This window comes from Lepisma saccharinum, chromosome 14 (genome assembly GCF_977018435.1).
Source record: "Lepisma saccharinum chromosome 14, izLepSacc3.1, whole genome shotgun sequence".
In the NCBI taxonomy this organism is placed as follows: Eukaryota; Metazoa; Arthropoda; class Insecta; order Zygentoma; family Lepismatidae; genus Lepisma; species Lepisma saccharinum.
Window position 1 is genome coordinate 70,103,576 of NC_139242.1, and position 7,052 is coordinate 70,110,627.

The window sequence follows — 7,052 nt, forward strand, 5'->3', positions numbered from 1 at the left end:
CTTACTGTCCCGCATCGTGGCCGTAGGCATCATGCTTTGCGCTACGGCTACGGGACGCTCGCAGGTTCGAGTCTCCTAGGGGAAGGGTAACAACTTTTCTCTTGAAATTTCGGCTTATGTATGGGACCGGTGGACACCCACCATCGTGAGGAAATTGGGGAGATACGAATGAGTAGCGTAACCCGGTCATGGAAACCTATAATAACGACTGGTGTTTCGTCGTGCTGACCACACGTCACCCTTAACTGGTTGGATGATCTTCCACCTCAGCAGGTGGGAGTGAGGCCTGCAGTCGGTACTTAGGCCATGGCCCTCGCAGGCTGTTGCGCCACGGGATTTTATACTACTTGCGAAAGAAATTTGTTTCGAATAGTCATATTCCCAAGTAAAATTCTAATTGGGCTCAAACGAAGGAAAGAAGAGAAGTCTATTACTTCCGTCGACACTCTCATCAAACAACAATCTTCACTAATTTGCCAATGTTGATTTTCATGGACACTATTAGTTTCTTTCCCTCTTGTCATTAGACAGTCTGTGCCGAGTTCATTAACTGGTTAATTACACGCGGCGACCAGAGATGCCTGTCGGCAAAGCAATAATAAATTTCTTAGCAAAGGGGACCAATTTCTCCCCCAAGGCAGTGCATTAAAAAATCTGTTGAAATTTCAAGCTGTAGGCCTGTGAATAACTGTACAACGGATTTAATGTAGTAACGGCCTGTTACACTCGTTTTCACAAGAAATATAGACATCAGTACAACAATTAGATCTACAAAGGTGATTTTTTTATTCATTTATCTATTTATTTGGTTATTTTACATAATTTTCTATTGTTATACTTTTATCACGACGGTGAACCATGGTCAAGCATTTATTCCGGTCCACTGGCGTTGACAATACTGTCAACCATGTTCCATGTTCCAAACGTCTCCTTTTCAGAAGATGTAATAACGTGTAAATATAACTATTCACTGATATACTTGTATAGAACAATTAATACTTCTCTATATTTGTATGATTTCAAGGATGAAATAAAATGTTAGGAAAGGTTAATATCCCTATCCTCTGAGACCTTTATTAAAATATAGGCCTATTGTAATATTTGTGAACATTAATATAAAATACCTTTTTTGTGTGTGTTTGTAATCCACTTTATGCACAGTAAGGGTAATCAGGACTGGACCTACAGTTTATAGTAGAAATATATGTTATTGCATGTACTACTAATTAATAATATTTGTGTGATTAGTGAGCGTGGAAGTATTGGTGGGTGATGAGTAAAGTGGTAAAACTAATAATAATAGTGATTTAGCGAAAATTACTACTTACGTGTGCGTGTTCATACACAATCATCTTTACTTTATACTGTGAAATTTCTGGAAACAAATGGTGTTTTAAAAGAATTCCTCCACGGTATCCCGTCCTACCTGGAGGTAAGTTCTAGCTACTAGCTAGCCTCATTCACTTGAAGGGCCTCCCCGATGGCGCAGTGGTAGAGTTGTTGCCTTGTAATCGAGGGGTCCCGGGTTCAATACCAAAGGTGGTGCTTTTTCTTTTTCCAGTCAACTTGTTAATGCGGGTTTATTTCTTGCTCTCTGATTGGCTGTTGGAAAGTTACAGTGCTCTGATTGTGAGAATATCTTATTTGCGCTGCACGTTAGGTTAAGTTAGGTTAGATTAGAACAGCAAATTTGCGCTGAAAATAGGAAATAATATATTCTCGCAATCAGAGCACTGTAACTTTCCAACAGCCAATCAGAGAGCAAGAAATGAACCCGTATTCACAAGTTGACTGGAAAAAAAATTCGCTACCCGGCGGGGGTACATAGTGGTTCGGGTACCAGTTTAAACTGTGGGTCCAATCCCGATTAGCGTTACTGTGCATACGAGGGCCACTATTTATATTTTGAGCCTTGGCAACACTGATTGAAGTTAGGCGCGATTTGACGTTTGCACGGAATCGTCTGGCATTATTGACCATAACGTACTTCAAATGTTGTGTCAATAGCTTCATTTGTGTTGTTTATGTTGCCTTGGAGATTGCGCGACAACAATAAAATGGAATTAACTCGTGAACATTTTCGTGCGATGATTTTTTACGATTTTCGACGTGGATTATCAAGACAAGGGTGCATCGATCAACTTACTTCCACATTTGGCGATGAAGCCCCATCCTTTGCCACTATGAAACGCTGGTATAACGAATTTAATCGTGGCCGCCATTCGCTCACCGACGAGATTCGCGAAGGTCGTCCAAAATCAGTTGTTGTTCAAGAAAACATTGGTGCTGTGCAAAACCTAATACTGCAAGATCGTCATGTGACATACTGTGAGATTGAGGCAACCATAGGCATTAGTTCCACCAGCATATATAAAATATTACATGATCATTTAGCTGTGAGAAAGGTACGTTCTCGTTGGATCCCACACAATTTGACAAAAACTCAAAAAGACGCTCGCGTCAATTGGTGCAAACAAATGCTCAATAAATACAATCGTGGTGCTTCAAAAGACGTATATAAGATTGTAACAGGTAACGAATCATGGATATATGCATATGAGCCGGAACGTAAACAGCAGTCGACTGAATGGGTGTTTCAAGATGAACCCAATCGAACAAAAGTTGTTCGCGCTCGAAGCACATCGAAACAAATGGTCGCCTGTTTTTTCGGGAAAACTGGTCATGTGGCAACTGTGCCTTTAGAGGAACGTAGAACGCTCAACTCTGAATGGTACACAACAATTTGTTTGCCAGAGGTCTTCGGTCAAATACGGAAAACAAACAAACGCCGTCTGATCATTTTTCATTAAGACAATGCCAGCTGTCACACATCTCGTCTAACAACCGACTTTATGAACAGTCAAAAAATCGAATTGATGGGTCATCCGCCATACAGTCCTGATTTGGCACCCAATGACTTCTTGTTGTTCCCGAATGTCAAGAATAAATTGCGTGGACAACGATTTTCGTCGGCGGAAGACGCCGTTGATGCGTTCAAAAACCATATTATGGAGGTGTCTCAAGAAGATTGGAAAAACTGCTTTGACAAATGGTTCGAAGGAATGCAAAAGTGTATTGACCATAAAGGAGAATACTTCGAAAAACAATAAAGCAGTTTTCAATGCCAAATTCCTGTTTTTTTCATTCTTGGGCTCAAAATATAAATAGTGACCCTCGTAAAGTGGTCTTAAAACGCCAACTCAATCAATCAATCACTTGACTGCAGGCTACCGGCCGAGCTTCCTCGGTGGTTCCGAAACTCCAAGATTTGTGGCTGTAGTTTATCGTGGCGAAGAGAAGGTAAAAGCCATAAAGGGTTGTCCAATAGAATACACCGAACTGATCATTTACTCGACAGTTTGGTCACTAATTTATTAGGGATGCAAGGGGTGGCCTTTTACGACCTTCCTAATCCAAAGAAGCATAGAAGGTCGCCTTTTGGTCGCTCAGAAGGGGATAAAAAAAGGGCAATCACTTGAAGATGGTACTGACTGACAGCCTCCATATTCCAACTCTCATATAGGTACGTGGATCTGAGAAACTGCACGTCTGCAGGCTAACGACGCTCTGGCACCTGCACCCACAGCCAGTGCAATCTTCTACAGAGACAAAGAGGGTGGGGGGATATATTCGGAGATGAAGTCAGAACCATAGAAGAGAAGAAAGTATTTGGGCTAAAAGAATGTTATTTTCCTTGTTTTGCTTGTTTTCTGGAAACGGATCCGTCCAGTGATGAACTCAGGGGGTGGCCGGGCGAGGGAAATTCCTCCGAAAATTTCAGTAATCTGGCAGAGCATTCAGATATTAGCTAAGAAATTCGGCGAACCATGCTCACTTTGGAATTCTATCATTCACTTTATTTTTTTTTCGTATTAATAACCACTGATTAAGTCCTCTTTACAATTAAAAGTCAAAATAATGAACCAATTTAAATTATCGTCCGTTTTGATAATTGCTAAATTAAGAAATATGATGGATCAGGATACGTTTCAACCTTGTGTCAAGGTATCAACTGCTGAGGAGGACAAGGAACCCACAGAAAGTTTCATTCTTGAAATGATAGCTAAATAAACCTAATTACACTTAATGTAATTATATATCAAAAGTAAGGGCCAATTAAAATATTAGAATTGTTTTTGGTCTTATAATTTGATGCCTGTGACCCTCCCCCCCGCCCCCAGGGAAGTTTGATGAAAGTGGCTGGATTAAAAACTGGACTGGTCAAACGTCTACCCGGTTGATAGATCTTCTTTTGTTCTTCCTGTCATTATCGATAACTAAGAGTGCTATGGCGCACCATATTGGATTAAGGAGGATCATATCCACCACCCCCCATCCTCTCTCGGCTCTCGTTTACCAGAATACAACAGGACAACATACTGTCATTAATATGCGATTATTTTCATATTTAAAAATGCAGTTTAGATTTCTCTCCCTCGTCTGTCTCTCTTTTACAGATTCTACACCTTCGTCAAAAGTCCATAAGTGTGACCAGTGACAGCGTATAGGGGGGAGGACGGGGGGGGGGAGTTGTCCAACCACATTATGCATTATATACCAAGGAAAAATAACTATCCTTGCCCCCCTCACATTTTGCACCTTACCCCCCTAGTTTTGGAACCAAATCGACGCCATTGGGTGTGTCTTTACAAGGTTGTACTGCAAGATAAGGCTCATGGAATAACTGTACTTGACAATTCAAGTTTGAAAAGGCACGTTATTATTATTTTTTTCTTGAACTGCTGATTTGTGATGCGTAAGCAATTTCAGGTTCATGAAACCCTTTGTTTGGCGAGCAATTTCAATGTCAATTTGGAAAAGTGGTTCTTGAGATAGCTTATCCAGCAAGATAAGATAAGGGAACACGGAAGTTGGCAATAGACCCAGTCTTGAGCCAGGGCTGTTCGCTGAGTCATAACGCCTCGTTAGCTGGTGCCAATCCGGTAGATCCAACTAAGCGTTTTGGTGTTGATGAATCACGCAGAAGTTGAGCTCTCCCAGCTGGAAGTGACGAAAGTCTGTAAACTGGGAATGACGAAGTCTCTCACCGCTTCATCGTAATACGAATCTGACTTGAGAGTTAGAGAAATTTTAAAATATGTTTCGACAGAGATATGTGCTATTTAAACATGATGGTATAGCTATATTCCTAATCCAAATTAGGACAACCTTTCTCAATAGAGTTTTTCTGTTTGACATTTCGTTTCGGCGCGTAAGGTAAAAAGGTAAAGTTCCTCGTGCAAATAGTACCGTACCATGAAGGCACATTTTAGGGGATGTGGGGGTTGGGCTACATTCTCGATCTTGGCCATTTTGGAGGTGATGTGATCAGCACCACGCTCCGGCCGCCGTTACCCCCCCTCCCCCCCAGGGTACCCATTGGTTTGAAGCTGGGTGAGCCCCAGTGCCGCTTTATGCGGGGACATGGCCAGAAAGATTCCGACCTTAGATCATCCATCACCGATTTTTTTTTTTTAAGCGGCAGCTTTACCCACACAAACCTCATAGTAATTAATCTCAAATATCAACTTTTTTCATTCAGGACGGGTAATCACAAACATCCATGTTCGAACCGTGATTCCAACCCTGAACCCCTGGCATCTTAGGCCCTGACCACTCCTCCACGGAGGTGGACTGACAGCGATTATTGTAGACCACCGCTACGAACGTGAAATTTTTTTTCTTAAATTTTACGTCGCTTTTCTGTCAACTTTGGCTAATTGTGACAATGAGGATGAGTTATGATCAGGTGAAATTTGTGAAGGGCAGTGTTCGGAAAGTTACTTTTAAAAAGGTAACTAGTTACTTGCTTAAAAAAGTAACAGTTAGAGTTACTAGTTTTAAAAAGTAACTCAGTTACTGTTACATGTAGTTTAAAAGTAACTGTAAGTTAGTTTTACAGTTACTTTCTGCTGAAAATTTTCTTGCAACCAAATTACGCAAATCGATCATTAATTGTAATAACATATTTTGTGAAGACTAACTTGATCATGGTCGAAGGTGGGGCTGATGTGATCAGCAGCACGTCCCTGGCATCCTTTACCCCCCTCCAGAATTTCCTCCAGATACCCACTTTATACGACGCTGGGTGGGCACTCGATTCTCCCCCACCAAGGATCGAACCCAGGGTCTCTCGAATGGAAGTCAGGAACCCAAACGACTTTATTATTTTTTTTTTATTTATTTAAGGAATACCCTATGTGGTAGTATCCCCCGTTATTCACATCTTCTCAATTTTTACGTATGTTAATTTTGGAACACAAACATCCATGTCCGAAGCGAACTAGAATCCGGTACTCCTGACATATAGTGCGTTGTGTTAACCACTCTGCCACGGAGGTTGACCTGAGCTACTGCGACTTAAACATTTGTATTTATTATCATTGTTGTTAAGGAATGTCCATTGGAGTGGTGGTGGGGGGATTCTAGAAACTGTATAGAAAGATAGAGAGAGAGATATCACTCACTCTGTTTCGCATAAAGGGCGTGTCAGAGAGAAATAAATTTGTTGTATAATTTCAAGTGTTTATGAACCAGAAAATGATAAAAATTATAATGTAGTAGCCTATAATTGTACGTTATCAATGAAAGTGAAAAATGGCATTTTAAACTTAACCCTTCAGTTCTCTCTGAGAGGATTACATAAAAAAGCAAGAATGATGGCTAGGGTCTTCCTGATTCGTTAGTTTGCCACTTGAGTGTTGTAATTCAGTGTTGTATCAGTAATAATGGTGAGATCTGTCGTATCTGTTATTTCAAGAAAATGGATTCTCATTTAAATCTTAAACGAATAGCACTTACCAAAATGTATTACTTTTTTCAAAATGTCCAGAAATTCTGAATAATCGTAGATAAGTGAATCCTAACTGGAAATATTTTCACCTTCATGAAACAATTGGATTGTTTTTCATTCATATGCGCAATTGCTATCTCTCGTCTTCTTCATATTTTTCATACTACCAGTATTGTTGAATTCTTTCATGAAAACACTGAAATATTGCAGTACGTCCCTTTTCAGCTTAATCCGATGTTATAGCAAAGGTTAATCACGA